Genomic DNA, 18037 nt, shown 5'->3' on the forward strand with positions numbered 1-18037 from the left:
TCTACTAAGAAAATAGGTATTCTTTATTTCGGCAGATATTTCAATTACTACTGAACCTAGCAAACTGAAATTTTTCTCATAGTAAGATCTCATGCTATTTTATACGAAGGTATACTCATCTGAACCGAAAACCATGTCCAATGAAAGTAATTTTTGAATAAATGACTAAAATCCAACAACCTAGATCACTAAGTTATGCGATGTCGTATTGTCAACAAACAATTGAGTACCGAAACCGGACGCTGTGGCGCTGTAGTGGAGGCATAATTTACCGTGTACTGAAATCTATACTTGTACTCATTAATCAGAAATTTAATATTTACTCTGGTTTATTTCTGTTAGGAAAATGGTACTAAATTAACACATATTTATACACTGTCCTAACCGAAATTTCACACACTCACACAAGACTACTAACTACATACACCACTGCTAATACTATACATAAAAACAACTAACTAAACCAAACATGCACCATTTAGTTACATGCATGTTGACAAAATAAATACTCCCTTCTGATATATACCGTCGGCTCTATTTAATTTAGAGGGGGCAAAATGAGAAAGATAACCACTAGGTCCAATTGACCTGACCAATTGTTTACATAATGACTACCAAAAGTTGATGCCCGGGGGCACCTTAACGAAGTTTATGTAGGGACCCTTCCCCTGAAAGGGGAAAAGGCCCTACAACGAACAATAACTAACCCATTCCCCCGCTAGAACTGGTTCAATTCAGAAAAGGGGATAGGAGCCCTTTTGAACTAACTTAAGCTGCCATTATGATTATTTACAGTACTATCAAACCTACTACATACATGCAATTACGAAATAAATAATAATAAATCACATTTACTTAATACACGACCAACATGCACTAATCAGGTCGTAATTTCCCTAATCCCTAATTGAATTTGGAATAACAAAAAAAATAAAGTCACTCTTTCACTTCTGCTATTATAGCTGGGCAGCAAACATGGCTTCCTAGAAAACAGAACTGGATGCTTCACTAACTTATTGTTTCTTTACGAAAATGTAGATTTTTTCACTGTTTTTGGGGCTTCTACACAGCCTTCAATGTTCAATTATGAAATTAAATCATATTTTTTTACCTGAATTCTATTAAAATCCTAGTCCTTTTACCGCAGATATGTAGACGAAAATATAAGCTGCGTCTCGTAAGGTGTCTTCGATTATTCTGATAACATTGCGCCGAAAAAGCCAGAGGTAGGAGAATTCCTCCAATCAGAACGAAAACTTTAGCCGCGGAAATTACAAAGCAAATAGAAATTTGGCAAATCCAGATATAACCGGATCTGAAAGTGACTATGGACTACTGAGAGGGGGGTGAGGGAAAGATTAGGTACCTGACTAAATTCTACATTGGTCTGAAATTAAGAAAATTTATATCCAATGACAGAACTATGTTTCGGTATGACGTCAGAATGGTAAACCTGGAAACTTTTCAACTTATATATCAGAAAATGGGATTTACACTTAATCAAAATATAAATAAATATATTATACAGTGGGAAATATGGTTATTAATGAAACCTTTCGATTCATTATATTTAATTCGAAGTAAAGGGAGTAAATAAATTGTGTAGCTAAACCGAAATTGAAAAAAAAAAAATTACTAGGTACAGGGTGCGTAAAAAAAAATTGCCATTACTTTCAACTGTAATGGTACATTACAACACGAACGTAACTTGACTAAGGTGTGAAAACGAGGCGGTAAAACAGTATTCTCTAGGGATCTAAAAATAGCTATAGATTCCCGAACGATTCTCGATGTTAACACCTCAAATAGATTAACCTCTAAATTCCTAGGCGGTAACTTCCTGGACGGAGGACTTCCAAAGCGGTACAAAGGAAAATTTTGTTTGTCATAACTTAAAATAGCTCTATGGTTTTCTAAGAAATCCGCACCAATTAGAGGACTATAATCGAAATTCGGAATAATTCTAAAAATGTGTGTAAAACATTTGTTTTCAAGAAAAAATTTCAACAAGGCAATTGCGGACACACGGATAATTTTCCCCGTAACTCATCTTAATCTTGTGCTAAGACGAAAATGTCTAGCGTTCTTTGGAACTAGATTCTCCCCGAGACAACTTATTTGGTTTCCAGAATCTATCATTATATTAACTAGCTTACCATCTAAAAGAGCAGAAACATGTGGTAAATCACTCGAAGATATAATGGGAACTATAACGTACCTCCGAGCAGATTCGTCTCTGACAACTACTCTGTTTTCGAGTTTAAAGATGCCCTACAGTACCGCACAATATGGTTTGGCATGTTACATCTATAAGAAACCACAGGACCCTTACTAGGAGTCAAACCCTGATTCTGTGAAGAAGATTGAGCGGAAGAACCGGAGTTATTTTTATTATTGTTGTTGTTGTTAGCGCGATTTTGACGAGTACTATTTCTTTCGTTATTGTCCTCACCTACATTTCTTTACTGACCTTATCTCTTTCTATTTTGCGCTTTATCATTACGTTGATGCTCATTTTTCGAAGCTAATGCGGATATGTGTAAAGTCGTTTTGTTAATTTCTGTTGGAAGTCACACACTTGGTCGCTAATGCCTTAGGTTGCTGTTTTAGCACTGCCACTGTGCACAGATTTCTCTTGCATGTACAGCGGACTTTGAACTGCTGACTCCGCACTTCTATAGTTCTGATTTTCAATATTGGAGGAAGCACTGACGAGTGAAAGACCATAGAATTCTTTTTAAAGAATTTTCCCGACTCTTTCCGCTTAAGTAATAACCGTGGCTTTTCTTCCACTACCAAGTCGCTCAATAATGCAGCCACAGTGTTGTATTCCTTTTGTATGAGGACCTTGAAAAATTCGGGCAATAACCCTTCTATGATAAGCTGTATTTGCTTCTTCTCAGGTGCAGTAGAATCTGCTCTCAAATTGAGATCATGCTTCGCGTATACGTAATCAACAATAGACTCATCATCACCGTATACCCTTGCACGCATTTGGGCCTCTGTTAACTGAGGAACGAAATTATTCCTAAATGCTGCTATTAACACCTATTTAAATTGCTCATAGGACATCTGAGCAAAGTCCGGCTTCCTATCCATAGACGTAAATCAACATTCAGCTGAACCCCTAAGCAGATTTCCAAGTATTAATTTACGTCTCATCCCGTCCCAAAAATTAATGTCAGCTATTGACTCTTATTTGGGCACAAAACGTTCTACGTCTTCCCCTAACCTGGCGTAAAACGGTTCTGCTCTAACGATGGTGTTAAAAATTAGTAACGGTTGGTTATGACCTCCTGAAGCTATGTCTGATATGAGCTGCTCAGGAGTAATATCAGATAGGACTTCAGAAAATTCTTACTTTTTCCGAAGCTGGTCTAAATAATGTCTGGTGAATTTAGCCGAAATAGGGGATGAACATGTTGCGGGATCAAAATAAATCATGTCACTTAAATTCAAGAAATCATCACCCGGTACTAAAAGTTCGTCAACAAGACGTCGCAACATATATACATAAGATAAACTAAATTAGGCACCAGTCTAACGAAAAACACAGTGTACATGTATATTACTTAAGTTTAAATCATATATACAAAAAAGAACTAGAGAGAGGAAGAGAGATAAGAGGATATCTTAAACACAAGAGGTATTTGGGAATTCTCCACCACTCTTCAAAAGATTGAAGAAAAAAATTGCGAATATTAGACTTGAAAGAAAGTATACTAATAGCTTTATAGTAGTATAATACAGTGAGGGAGGAGGAGGACAAGCGGTAGTAAAAATGATTAGAAAAATTTATTGAAAGACAGTGATTCCACCATTTGACGGATGGAGAGATAAAAAATATTATAAAAAAGAAACAAGTATCTCCGGCAATTAGCTGGGCGGGAACTAGCTAAAGACAGAAATTAGCATCTCCACCATTTTACGGATGGGGGAGAGATAGAGAACAATTGTAAAGAAGGAACCAGCATCTACGTCATTTTACGGGTGCTTAATTTGAAATAGATAATCAAAGAAAGCTGTGTGGTCTACAAGATTTACTTGGGATGTTTCTCATTGGTAGATCGGGTACTGGAACTGGGCGACACCCGTTTCAAAACAAAAGAAATAAAAGTGAGAATTTTTAGACAACTGAAGAGGGTTTGCTGGTGAAGGGAGAAGAAAGAAAGGAATTCTGATATCATAGTGCCTGTTGATCCATTGTTTCAGCTGGGCTCCTCGTTGTCCTCTCGGTTATACAATCGGAGGTCTCACGTCCAGATCACAACAAAATCTGACTCTAGCCACCGTGCTAAAACTGCCGAAGACCGAATTGAAGTTCGTTTGACTAGCTAACTAATTCCTTCAAGTAACTTCATCGACTAACTTTCTAGACTAGCTAACTCGACGAACTCCATCGACTAACCCCGGCTTCCAACTATCTCCTCCGGCTATCGACTAACTCCCTGGACTGACTCGCTGTTAAAATACACACTGACACAATTCATTACATAAACGTAAACGAACACTTTTACAATTCAGCAACAAAGTCACAAAAACTACGAAAGAATACATAATCTGATATTCCAGACATAAATGAATTTCATTAGTTAGGACTGTCCTTTCATGTGTCTATCGTTCTTGAAACGAACAAAACGGCTTTATGTAATTAGGGGAAAAAAGAACATCTTCACGACATTGATGACAGATCCTAATGGTAAATAATGTTTCTTAGTCAGTCAACAAATAGATGAGTGGAAACTCGATACCAATCAATGATCATTAAATACTGATCTCTTTACACTATTGCAATGTAAATAAGCATACTGAAGTTGATAGGAAAAGAAAAAGGATAAGACATACTTTCGAAGGATTAGTGTCTGAAAGGAAACGAAGGGGGAGAAAGAAGGTGTCAGCTCGTGGGCAATATTAATATCTGAAACCACGGATGCCTAAACAGAAACTAAGCAGAATTTGTTTTCATCACGATACATAGTAACACGCTTTCTTTTAATAAAAGACTTTGGATTATGTATGCGTTATACTGATATTTTATCAAAATTTACATACGAATATAAAAAAGAATAGTTCCTGCATATAAATTTTGGTTGAATGATATATGAAACGTGTTGGAAATGGCGAACGAAAGTATTATTATTATTTCTAGAAGTGGGAGTAATAATGGAAGACGTTCGGAATAATTGCTAGGAAACAATGAGGCACATTAATGACTCATACTAGGCTCTAAGCATGACCCTTATGTATTCATGAATTATTTGCTAAACACGTTACGTTCAAAGTACATACAGTACGAATCACGGCAGTAGACAAACATGTGACGTCATATTGCTAGTATTTAGTCTGTGAAGAAAGTCGTTTCCACTCTAACTTGGAAGATCGTAAGAAATTGAGTATTTTTCTATTTTATTACACATCAGAAGTATGAATATTGTAGTTGATAAAAATTCCCTTAATTACCGCAGCTGGAATCAAACCCGTGACCTCTGAATTACGAAACGAATGCTCACGGCACATGTAAGATTGTTCTGCTAAGTAAGAGTTAAACACGCTCGTGTATATAGCAAATTGCACACGTTTACGATCACGACGAAACACACTGATTTCGCTCATGATAAAATTCTATAGTCGAGAGACTTCAAATTTATATTAGAAAACAAAAATAGACATACAAACACAGAAGGACATGAAGGAGTATCTGGTTTTAAGAGTAATTCGAACCCTTAACTGGAACCTGGTGCTTCAGACCACTCTCTTTTCTGATTCACCGAAAGTATCTTCGTAACTTGCCTCTATTATATACTTAGTAATACTCGTTTTACAGTTATTTCAAGTAACCTTAAACAACGGGGACACGAACACAGATACATCAAGGACACACAATTTCAAAGGATCTCCCACCGGGAATCGAACACGGGACCGCGAGCACTGAACTATATGAAGCAATGATGGCGTTGGTCAATGAAAACTTGACCCACCACAAACCCTGACCCACCACTCACCATGACCCACACTGACCCACTATAACCCACCACTCACCATGACCCACTCTGACCCACCACGACCCACTCTGACCCACCACCCACCAAAACACATCGTCATCAACTCTGACACATGATCCACGGCCGCTTCTCTACTTACTAAAGAGTTTATACTTGTAATAAAACCAGGTTGTAAAATTCTAACTAATCGGAGTTTGAATTTCTACCGTCAATCGGTCAAGCACCTCTCTGTTACAATAACGGTATATATAACCTTTACGATATAAAATGGTAAAGTGTTTGTCATGGGACAAATTACGAGGAATTTCAATTAAATTATCATGGTATAATTATTTCCTTCTTGAATTATTGATACTTGTAAGTGGAAAAACTCATGAAATTTGAAAGTCCCAAATCAAGGTAAGTAGAACAACGTAAGTCCAAACTTAAAATTTCCGTATAATTAGGCGTACATTATAAATTTTGTCTATTTTTCTCACAACTTTATTGCTTGATTGCCCTGTGCCCTAAGCGCTTGATATAATAAACATAAGCTTCAGCAATTATTATAGTAGAAAGCGCATAGTATGCATATATGGATATATAATGCGAATCATTGTGTTTTTTGCTTCTCAATATGTTTCTCAACTAATATCGATCGTTTTCAATTATTTTGCAAACCAACCCAGTGCCAATTTTGCATGTATAAGAAGTGCCACCCCGCTTCATAAAGAAGAATTTTTAAAAACGTTATGAGATGTTCTGTTCATTTTCAATAAAGAGTTAATATACTGAATTTCAGTTAAGTAAGTTTAACGGCTTGTGAGATATCTTTTCCGCATAAATTCGGATTCCCAATACCCCTTAAGCCAAGTAGTAGTATATGTCCTATTGCTATTATTGCAATTACAAATATCAATGTCCAAAAATGCCTGAAGTTATTTTCTCATTAGAGATACACATTTAAGGTAAGTAAACAGAAACAAATGAAAAAGGAATGGTAATGGAAGCCTTGAAAGTAAATCGTAGACAAATTCACCAGTGTTCAGAAGCATTTTTTTTAATGACGCTCGATCCTAGCCATAGGAGCTAAATACGCGGTTGTGATTAGTTGAAGTTATCCGTTTCTCGACACGTAGCAAAAATATAGCAGAAATCAAGCTCCTACTACTGTCGTTCTTCGTGGCCGAGAGTGATAGTACAACTGGTTAGTGATTATAATCACTTTTGACCTGGGTTTAAACCCGGGTCTGTTTTTTTAATTCTTATGTTTTATTTTTATTAAGTTTTCATAACCTTTTTTCATTAAAACCAGATAAATAATACTTAAGAAGTGATTTACTTACTTTACGCGTAAATAGTAAATTGAAAATTTAGTTCTGATCGCTGACAATACATTGTTGTAGATCAGCTATGTGCAACAGCCGGCCCGCGGGCTATATGCGGTCCGTATAGCCCTGTCTTCCGTTATTGTTCTGTCTTAAGTTGTTTTGTGTTATTGGGGTGTAACTTACGATGAACATGTTCCATCATTTAATACTATACTATTCAATTGTCGTAAAAATGATACGTCTACAGTGAGGCCCGCGACGCCATTTAGTGCTCTGTGATTGGTTCGCCCACTGTTCCAAGTTTCATACCCCTGTTGTAGATGAAGACAAGTTTTTTGTTAGGCTATGCCTGAAGAAATGAGATATCTATTATTTTTTATTTATTTTAATTTAAAAGAACGGCGTATGAAGTGAATAAATATATAATTCTTTATTTTATATATGCGATATTAACAAAGTAAATAGATTTTGAAATGTCTTTGAAACGCCCATTTAGTCCAAATTTCCAATCCTATATCTCCAAAGTTCTCATTCTTAAATAATTTCTTAAAAGATTTTGGGTCGCTGACGACAAGGTTGGCCAACGACAAGCCTAGACACATTCCTGAGATGTCCAGGCTTGTCAGGATCGATTTTGGATCGCTGACGACAAGGTTGGCCAACGACAAGCCTGGACACATTCCAATGGGCCATTTTGGTGCATTCAAAACACGTAGATATGGCAAATACAACTGTTTATTCACTTGTACGGGTGTACAAGGGCAGTTAGTGTTATCAATGTACAAGGGAAACTGTTCTCTCTGATTATACTGCAGTGTTATTTTTATACCACCGTGATATTCATAAAAATCGTAAGAAGTACCACAGACATGAGGGTTCAAACCTATTCAAGCCATCAGGCTTTGGGGCCGCTACGTTTCGACGACACCGTCTCGGCGCCAGCTCAGTTCGGCGAAAATTTTATGTACAAGGGCACACATCCCATTTAATAATTATTTAAGTTAAACGAAAATTTTGTAAATAATAATAATCTCTTTTAATAAAAGATAAATAAATTTAAAATAATTCGAAAATCCTCTAGTAGAGGACAGTAGCTGACTGGCGAGAATCAGCCAATAGCGATATAGATGCGAGCCATGCAACTCTATATTGAAGGGCATGTATGTATGAACTGAAAACGCCTTAACTGGTAGAGTTTGTTGGGACAGACATTTCAAATTGGGTTGTTGACGAAAGCCTGGACACATTCCTGGGGTGTCCAGGCTTGTCGGGATCGACCCCGAGATGCTTTGACATATCTCATTTTGGGTCGCTGACGACAAAGTTGGCCAACGACAAGTCTGGACACAAAAAAAAGTCCAGGCTTGTCGTCGTCCAACCTTGGCGCGGTCCCCAAATTTCCTGTTATAGTTTTCGATTATAGTTAGGCATAGGAATTACAAGTTTGAAAGGTACTCTCCACAATTTTTGGAAACGTTGGTAAGGAATGATGTCTCAAGAGTTATACGAAATAACTTTCTTTCACGTGGATTGCTCATCAGTCCAGCCATAGAGAGGGAGAAAATTTAGTTCGTGGGAATTTTTAATCTACTTGGAAAATTTCGTGGCAACGGACGGGAAATTTAATATTACGAAATTGACAAGTGAGAAACACTGAAATACCATATGATTTTGTAAAATATTTGTTGCTGTTGGCTTGGAGGTATGATTTGATTTTCAAGTTTTCTTCCTAGAATGTGAGAGGTATTCATATACTTTTGAACTCTACTTTTTATCGTGTAACATACGTATATTAATTTAATGGATGCTTTATACGTCTAGAACCATAGAGGAAGAATAAATGATCAGTGTCTAAAATTGTCAAATTTTGTTTTCTTGATTGGTATTAATTGGTGAAGATGTAGTTGGTTTAATTTGGACTTAATAGTTCGTGAAAAGTTAAGGAATACTGAGACAATGAAAAGCCATGCTAAATGTAATATTTAATTTCGTCCTGATTAAGGATGTTGTGGTGATGCCGTAACATTAGTAGTATACAACAGTTCCTCATCGTGTTCCGTACTCGAGTATAGTTCTTACTCTCGCACCACGTACAGAAATGGTGGCATGTCATGTACAAGTGGTAATAGAACACATAAGAAACCCAGATCATGTTGTACTCACACTGGAATATGCAGTATGAGTACACCGTGAACTGCGTTTCTTATGTGTGCTATTACAACTTCTACATGAAATACCATCACGTTTGTACGTAATGCAACAGTAAGAACTATCCACGAGCACAAGACATGCAATATGCGTTCAAGTCCCCCCCCCCCACACACACATAGTGAAATATAAAGTACAAGGGCACTACAGAGGCGCACATAAGGTGCACCGTACTCGAGGATAGTTCTAACTCTTGCACCACGTACAGAAATGGTGGTATGTCATGTACAAGTTTCAGTCGATAAGTAAATGAAAGTTGCTTTGTTACCCAATTTTCAAGTTCCTAGATCCTCAATGAATAATCCGTAAAAGACTGAACTTCGTGAGTCCTCGAGAAATGATGAGGAACTGTTGTATACTATATCCTTTTATACTAATGTAAAACCATGACAGTGCTATTGAAACTCGCATATTTGCCAAAATCCATTTTTTCACTGTTCTCGCTTACACGTATATCCACCATCGTTGACCCGCCTGCTGCCTTCGGACGCACCCTCGCACTGCCTTGCAGGCCCTCCAGCTTCGCCCTACCTTTAGTCGGTTAGGTAGCATACATGCTTTTAGTGACGACCTAGCACAGGTTGGTTTGTGCTTTTGCACTGTAGTTCTTATGCCGCACAACTGAAATACCGTATTTATACACAAATTGTAATTTTTCAACATTTATCTATAGCGGTCCCCTTGAATTTTATCTGTGCCAAGTGACATATTTATTGCCCAACGCAAATCTTTTAGGAGACAATATGAAGTAAATTAGTGAAAGAATTACTATTTTTCAACAACTATTTCTAGTGGTGCGCCAAAACTACACCTGCACGCAAACCGATAAATACCAATAAGGGTTACATCCTCCTAAAGTGAAGCTCCAGCAAATAATAGAACGAAACACTAAAAAAGGATTGATTCAGATAGTAAATTCAGATTCACATTTTGCAAAATTACAATAAAAAATTCAGTACTCTGCATGGAAAGACAATTGTACAAGGAACAATTTTCTGCAGAGGCCAAAAATTAAGGCGTATTTTTGGATTTGGGAGAACAGAATTTTTAAAATTAAAATTTCTTACTTTTTGGATCTATTTTCTATATTTTTTGTTGGTTCAGATTAGGCTAGGTTATATTAGGTTACGGTTTAAGTTCCAAAGTTGGTCGTCCGTTTCTAGTAAAATTTTGAAAATTTACCAGGAATAGATTAATAATTTGCTTCTTTGTGTGCTTGATAATGTATAAGGAGGGCGAAAGTTGTGTATATTCTCTTATATAAACGGTTCTATACATGGAACTATTTGGCAAGCGGAGGGAATTATTTGGCGCAAGGTTACTTCGTAGTAAGATTATGGGAATGAAATGAGCATTGTGGGAGCCTGAATAAAGACAGTATTGTTCTGTACAAGATTAGGGCACATGATCGGGGAATATTTCAGATAACTTTGAGTTTAAATAAATACGATACATATTAAAAATACGTGGCCAGTTTCTCAGGGTGGCATCAAACAGGAAAATGCAAGGGAATTTTAGAAATTACTGCGTCCTGCTAAGAGTTATGGGCTCTTTCGCTGATGGCGACTCTGCATGACAGCCACATGAACACGTTTTTAACGTAATACTAATTAATTTTGTTATTTTAATATACCTTACTCACAGTTACGCCTATTTCATTTCCCTTCTTCACTCGTAATTGTTAGTGATGGGCAGTTGGATTCGTTTTCCGGGATTGATTCCTTTCAGTCCATTGGAAACAAGAATTCGTTCCTCCGGATCGAATCCTTTGGTTCCGGTAAGTTGTGTGATTCCGAGTTTCTTGGATTTTCAATTCGGTTCCTCTAGACCAGGATTCGCTCCTATCTCTGGATCGAATCCTTTGATTCCAATGTATTGAATAGTTCCTAGTTCCCATCTCCAATGATTCCTTCTTGCAGCCAAACTAGTCAAACAACTTTTGTCATCTGATAAGTTATTTCAAAGTTGTATTTGTGAGGAGAGGAGGAAAACGTGCACAAAGGGATAGCTTTTTCGACACACACACACACAAAATTTAATTTCTTCTTGAATTCTAGCTCTTGTTTGCTATTTGCTGATCACTTATTGTATCAGTTTTGCGAGTCATACGGTCTTTAACGTACAAATGAATTATTTGCTTTTCGTACCATATACTGTAGTATACGGTGCGACTCCTTAACCGTATTAATAATGTATGGTGTTGCTAAAGTATTGGAGCAAAATGTGTTTTTTTCTGTCATGTTTTCTCTCTTTCTCAATGGCAACTAGTTCACACATTGCCGCAACCAGATATAGTGGTGCTTCGGGCACAAGTTCCCCTTTTTGCCTTTCAGTAAGTGTAATGAAATCGAGTGCGGTTTCAGGGGGGTGGCTCAGGAGGGATATTCACCCCGAAACGTATCTCTGACCGTGTTCACAGTGGGTTACCAGTATTTTTGCAGTACTACTTTCACCCTCCGTGTATTCAAAAGCCGGAGTAAGATTACCATAATTTCTGGACACCAATCCCGGACCTCTCTTTAGAATGGTTAGTGGCAATTAAGAAGTTAAAAAAAAGTCCAGCCCTAAGTTCCAAAAATGCTTATAGGCTACTCATTTTCTTTAATTAAATATATATTTTTATAATTGTCTTAATTATTTTCAAAATTTCCGAAGAACACCTTACCACTATTGATTTTTTTTTCATAAATATCCACACAAGACAGATTTGGAAGCCAACCACTTGACCAAATACAACGAAAATTCCCGGCTTTACATTGACTAACCCTGAAATTTGTGACATTACTTAATCCCAGACAATTTTCCGAACATAACCTTTAATTCCGGACTGTGGTAAGCCTACCCGGGCGAAAACTTGAAATCATCACTGAGTTTAATGAAGATGAAAAACGGAAATAAACCTATTACCTCAACAGCGAATATACATTCTATATTGTAAACAGTCGGTCGGTGCATTATGATGGATCTACACACTAGCAGATCCAAAAGTGTCGTTAGGTGAGGGCAGATTGGCTCCTCAGCGAATAATGTAGGCTTAAAATACTAGAGGTTTACATTAATTCAGAATAACGTGGTGTATTATTTTATATATAGACCTACAAAAATGTGGTCTTGGTTGGGGGAGGGGGAGCGGGGGCGAGGTCGCCTCAAGCCCTCCCCGTGGATGCATCAGTGGATCCGCATACGATAGTTTCATACCATCCCAAACTCCATGAGTTCTGTTCTGTACAGTTCGAGCCAGTGCCGTATGTGGAATTTCATCAAAGGGTATTCATGCAGTCAATATTATTTTACAAGTGTGATTTTTTTTCATGTGAGTTAACATAGTAAAAGTTTATTATTCTATAATATTTTGTTCAAGAGGGTTTAAACCTCGAATTTCTTATGTACGCCACTTCGATCCAAGGTACTAAAACTAACTTTAGTATTACGTTTTCAAATTACTATATTAATGCTCTTTTACTTTTATGTGCACAATTTCAAAGCAAAGCAAACATGTCAGGATACAGTTCCTTTTTTGTTTTTTTCATATTTAACTTCCAACGTTTATGCTCCGAGGCTAAGGAAGATGGTGATGATGGTAATGATGGAAGTCTTGGAATGAAGTAAGCGGGAAGAAACAAGAGAAGGTCGAGAAAAAAAACACGTACATGGTGTTTGTGCATCACAAAATTTTACTAGACGCGAGCTGAAATGAACATGGACCCTACGCACTAGAGATGTCTGTATATAAGCAATATGTTCGGACATTAAAATAATCCATTCTTATCTTGATTACGGATTTCGCGTTCTTTACGTCTAGCAACGTTGTAACGCTAATGCTGGTTGTAAAACAACTTTTACACACTCTTTTCGACAATATAGAATACGTTACTAAGCAGGGTTGGCAAAAACCATGGTTTTTATTAAAAAAACCAAAAAACCCGGTTTTTTTTGTTTTAAACCAGGTTTTTATGGTTTAAATAATTTGCTTTATATATTCATGTATATATGGACAGAAATAAGTTTGTTTCGCCTTGATGTTATTATGCAACAAGCGGGTTATGCTGGAAGGGGTCACATAAGCTTAAAGCGGAATAAAAACCGCTTCTCGAGTTACATCCGAGAGAAATTGTCCTCCATTTGAACTCGGAACCAGGACTAATTGGCCACAAATGCGATACGTCTGCCGACTCACTCACGAAGGAATCCTGATAAAAAAAAAATACGTTGTACTGATCTTTATATGCTTCTTAATATAACTGTCAAGAGTCATTTCAGGACAAAAAGATAAACAGTTGCACAAGTGAAACCATTACACAGAATTACATATGAACAGTTTCAAAGTACTACGGAGTACAGAAGAACTAATTTAGTTCAAGTTAGTTAACAACGACTTTTATTGGTCAAATTAAAGAAATACACCGACTTAATCTGCATATCAATAAGAAAAGTGAATAAAGATACGAATTATTTGAGTCCACTTTGGCTCAGACTCATTTATACATAAATAGATACCAAAGATACTTATTTCACTAAATGCCTCTCGTGGGGTCTGTATGACCCCCCCCCCCACACAGAAAAAGTACGGCATTTTCGATGTATTTTATCAATAGTAAACATTGAAACGAAACAATATTTAGAATTTTTCTTCGATTTCAATTACATAACAATAATAATAACTACAAAAAATCACAAAATAAATATTTATAAACTTATAAAAAAAAGTTGCTTTTGTATGTATAATCTTTTTGAGTAATGAATAGGGAATTTAGGTCTGAATATAATACGTGTTACGTGAATATAGAGACTAGATCGAAAATTGTTAGTGTTGTATTAAACGATTAATTTCAAAAGGTGTTTAGAAAGCGAATTCACGGAAACAATCCACTTTTAGAAACAAACAAGGTGAAGTGAAAGGAAAAACAGGAACTATTTGTAAAATAGAAACGTATACCTGTGACAAAATATTTGTGAAGGTAGACAAGGACTTCCGTACTGACGTCACAGAAAACAACCCTTTTGTGGTTAAGATAGTCCAGAAATAGAGAACAGAAAGATGAAAAGTGAAAAACAAATCGTGTATAAAAACTCTGGTAAAATCTACCAGAGGCAAGTTGCACTAAAACGACGAGACTATACGAGTCGCGTTCTCCGTAATCGTTAGTCGCGTATAACTTTGTACGGCTGGTTACTCTATTGTTGGATGTGCTATTGGAGACTAAACATGTAAGTTGGAATTAATCTTTATTGTTTTCTGACATGCATAAAATTATAACCGGAGGTAGCATTAGTCTAGATTATATTCCTCAAGCATCTTAGGCCTTTGTGCCAGGACTTATATTTATGTTTGTATCTATATTGGCATTTGTAGACTCATGATCATTTCATTTAATTCAGATTATTTAATTTAATAACCTTTCATTGGAAATGGACAGAGTCAAGTAATGATATTTTGATTTGGTTTATAAGTATTTATATGAGATAATTGGCTCCAGTTTCATGCCAACATTCAGGTCGTGCATTAATGTAAACTTTGATAAAGTTGTAAGGGCCAATTAAGCTCGATTAGATAACTTCTCTTGATTGTAAATAAAATGATAGACTAGCAATGAGTGTTATCATTAAACTTTAATAGTTGTTATTAAAATCCCCGTTCTCTCTCACGTGACAAGGTAATTAGCGATTTAGATGTAAACTTAGTTAAATAATTACATCATCCCAACCATTATGCTATCAAGTAATCACAATTAATCACGTGAATTCATGTAAAAATGTGTTATTTTATGTGTTATGGCTCCCCGGCGGGGAATCGAACCCCGGTCTCCCGCGTGACAGGCGGGGATACTAACCACTATACTACCGAGGACTGTATAAGATTCACACGCGTTCTTGCAAACATCCCAATAACACGCTACATTGCAACAAGGAAGTTCTGTATTACGGTGTTCCACGCTGGAAATTCCAAGGTCAAGATTTCCTACCCCCTACGATGTCCCTAGCCTATCTCCCCCAAGTGCTTTGCATGCTCGCTACTAATTTGCACGCATTATTTCCTGGTTCACTGAGATGGCAACCCCGTGACGTCATTGGTAAAGCTATGTGCAACTGACCTAATTTCAGCGCTGACAAGTATGAGAAAGTTACCAAATTATCTCCATCTGTAACAAGTTCTCTTCCCCCATATGGAAAATTGTTAATATTAGCTAGCTGTTTTCTACCCTCAAAAAGAAGCTCAGAAATAAACTATTATTTCCAATTTTCATTTTCCCTTTGTAATATGGTGTAAGTTTAGGCCTTCATATTTCAGGTAGAGTCATTCATTATATTTCTATAGATATATATATAAATAAAAAAAAAAGGAAGTCCCAGTACACGTCTATATTCCGACCATATTTTCCTTACAGGCTTCTCCTGTGGATCTTGTGGATACCAGTGGCGCAGGCAGCAAACCTCATTGACGCATCTACCTTTGTGATCACTTGTGCCAGTTTAGGTTCGTTGGCAATAATAGCTTCAGTAATTGCTTGTATTTGTATTTACAAATATGCCCGCCGACGGCCGCGATCACGATTCTATAATTCCAATATCACTTCTCAATACAGGAATAGTCCCCATAGACGGACGAATCCCGTAACTAGTGAAACTGCGGTGCTTATGTCGTCTTTACTAAGTCCATCAGAAGCATCCCCGTCCACACCTGTGTCCCCTGATTCCATGAATGCTCCCTTGACCAGCCCATATTATCATCGTTCTACTTCACGAATATGATTACCTATGTATATATATTTTGGTGTTGGGAAATTAAAAAAAAAAAAAAAAAAAAAAAGTCTATCATTTGTTGATATGGAGATTCATTTATTGGTGTCTTGATCCTACCTTGCATTGTTATAACGATTAACCTCTCATAGTCCAGAACAGCTAATCACCTTTTAACTATTTCTGTGATGGCGAATGTGCATTGGAGAGAATAGTAGACGCCTAGGGCATCTCACTTACTGGAGCAATGGTTGGTGCGAAATAGAAACAATAAGGAATTCATTTCCAACAATATATCTCATATATCGATTATGTATTATTTGTATATTTAAATTCGTAGTTTTAAGTATTATTTTTCATTTAGGTATCGATGTATATATGTTATATCATGCTAAAATACACATGGAATACTGATGTTTGCCTCTTGGTTCATAAACAATTGTTATAATATCTATTCAAATTCCAACAGATTTAACGTTTACAAAAGTGTTTCCAAGCTTCAACTAATGTTAAGTATTATGTGAAGTTGTTGTTTCAATACTTCATATGTTACATTTTAGACTATGTGGTTGGGTAATCTAAATCTTCCATACCATTTGTCTATTTTACGATTTGTGTAATTTTGTGTGTTGTTTTATTTGGTACCATTACATACACACAGTCTTTCACTTGCATTCTTTTGTGTTCTCTGTCTGGCATCTTATCCATATGCTGTGACGATCTGTCTTCGATCCCCTCTTGTATAAGTTTTTTTTTTTTTTCAAACAATTTGTGCTTCACTTGAACTGTATATTAATGTTTAAATCCACTTACCAGTCCAAACCGTATACAGGGTGTTCCACAAGGATTAGACCGAAATCAATTATTGGTGTCCATTTCAGGATCACTCAGTATTATGTTTTTAAGTGGAGGAGTGTTACGTGAATATAGAGACTAGATCGAAAATTTTTAGTGTTGTATTAAACGATTAATTTCAAAAGGTGTCTAGAAAGCGAATTCACGGAAACAATCCACTTTTAGAAACAAACAAGGTGAAGTGAAAGGAAAAACAGGAACTATTTGTAAAATAGAAACGTATACCTGTGACAAAATATTTGTGAAGGTAGACAAGGACTTCCGTACTGACGTCACAGAAAACAACCCTTTTGTGGTTAAGATAGTTCAGAAATAGAGAACAGAAAGATGAAAAGTGAAAAACAAATCGTGTATAAAAACTCTGGTAAAATCTACCAGAGACAAGTTGCACTAAAACGACGAGACTATACGGGTCGCGTTCTCCGTAATCGTTAGTCGCGTATAACTTTGTACGGCTAGTTACTCTATTGTTGGATGTACTATTGGAGACTAAACATGTAAGTTGGAATTAATCTTTATTGTTTTCTGACATGCATAAAATTATAACCGGAGGTAGCATTAGTCTAGATTATATTCCTCAAGCACCTTAGGCCTTTGTGCCAGGACTTATATTTATGTTTGTATCTATACTGGCATTTGTAGACTCATGATCATTTCATTTAATTCAGATTATTTAATTTAATAACCTTTCATTGGAAATGGACAGAGTCAAGTAATGATATTTTGATTTGGTTTATAAGTATTTATATGAGATAATTGGCTCCAGTTTCATGCCGACATTCAGGTCGTGCATTAATGTAAACTTTGATAAAGTTGTAAGGGCCAATTAAGCTCGATTAGATAACTTCTCTTGATTGTAAATAAAATGATAGACTAGCAATGAGTGTTATCATTAAACTTTAATAGTTGTTATTAAAATCCCCG

At 36.4% G+C, this 18037-nt stretch overlaps 1 protein-coding gene and 1 non-coding gene across 5 annotated transcripts in view; one reads left to right on the plus strand and one right to left on the minus strand.

Moving 5' to 3' along the window:
- The first annotated feature begins 8782 nt into the window (after positions 1 to 8782).
- LOC145686459 (uncharacterized) overlaps positions 8783 to 18037 on the plus strand; it is a 201606-nt gene continuing 192351 nt past the window's right edge. The window contains exons 1-2 of one of the 4 annotated variants that reach the window (XM_081759779.1): positions 8783 to 9014; positions 15907 to 15995. The gene's annotated coding sequence lies outside the window, so the exon portion shown is untranslated. Of the gene's footprint in view, positions 9056 to 15906; positions 15996 to 18037 lie in introns of all 4 variants that reach the window. The other 3 variants (XM_081759778.1, XM_081759781.1, XM_081759777.1) reach the window with 3 other exon arrangements.
- On the minus strand, positions 15297 to 15368 carry TRNAD-GUC (transfer RNA aspartic acid (anticodon GUC)). Its single transcript has one exon. It is a non-coding gene; the product is annotated as a tRNA-Asp (tRNA).

Source organism: Thermobia domestica, chromosome 5 (assembly GCF_964235325.1).
Source record: "Thermobia domestica chromosome 5, izTheDome1.hap1.1, whole genome shotgun sequence".
In the NCBI taxonomy this organism is placed as follows: domain Eukaryota; kingdom Metazoa; phylum Arthropoda; class Insecta; order Zygentoma; family Lepismatidae; genus Thermobia; species Thermobia domestica.